This window comes from Mangifera indica, chromosome 20, assembly GCF_011075055.1.
Source record: "Mangifera indica cultivar Alphonso chromosome 20, CATAS_Mindica_2.1, whole genome shotgun sequence".
Lineage (NCBI taxonomy): Eukaryota > Viridiplantae > Streptophyta > Magnoliopsida > Sapindales > Anacardiaceae > Mangifera > Mangifera indica.
In genome coordinates, this window is record NC_058156.1 from 6,983,822 (window position 1) to 6,984,755 (window position 934).

General features: G+C 33.1%; 1 non-coding gene across 1 annotated transcript; it reads right to left on the reverse strand.

Annotated features, from left to right (window-relative positions):
- Positions 1-827: 827 nt before the first annotated feature.
- Positions 828-934, reverse strand: LOC123204970. The gene has a single exon (XR_006499656.1). It is a non-coding gene; the product is annotated as a small nucleolar RNA R71 (small nucleolar RNA).

Sequence of the window (934 nt, forward strand, 5' to 3'; positions counted from 1 at the left end):
GAACATTAGATAAATTAGGTTCAATTTAATATTCCATCAATATTAAATTTGGTTATTGTAGCTAATAAAATTTACAAAGAAAACTAGTAGTTAGCTCTCAATTTCTGTGAGATTGATAATTATTATATTACTTGACAATTCATGCACTTGCGAGCTGGTTTAATTTGTGACTTTGCTAGACTAAGGTTTATTTTATTTTTTAGTTATTTTAGTTCATTTTTTCCCTTGTATACACTTTTATTTTGTTTGTTTACTTACTCTTTTTTTTTTTTTTTGCAGACACCTGAGTAACGTATGACGAGATCAACAAATTCCGAAATACTATGAAATTAACAGAACCATCTAACATCTATGAAGGAGCAAGCAAGAAAAAAAGGAAGAAGATAGAGTAGTGGCAGATATGGAGAATTAGCTGCTTAACATGAATAATCCACAAGCACTTCAAGATTATGTTGTACCTAGAGCTTATGATTGGTTTTCAAATGCAATCCGACTTGTTGTAGCCACAAACACTTTTGAGATTAAACCATCAATCATTCAAATGATCAAGCAAAATCGGTTTGAAGGAGTAGCAACCAAAGATCCACATGTGCATCTGTCAAAATTTTCACATATATGTGACACTTTCAAGATGAATGGGTTTCAAATGATGCCATCAAGCTAGGATTATTTCCATTTTCTCTTTGGGATAGAGCAATAACATGGTTGGACTCAAGAGCTGTAGGATCATTTACCACATGGCATGCATTATCTCAGGCTTTTCTTACTCATGGCATGCATTATCTCAGGCTTTTCTTACAAAGTACTTTCCATCGGGTAAGACAACAAAATTAAGGAATGAAATCACCACCTTTGTTAAACGGGAAGATGAATATCTATATGATGCTTATGAGAGGTTTAAGGATCTAAAAAGACAATGCCCACATCATGGCCT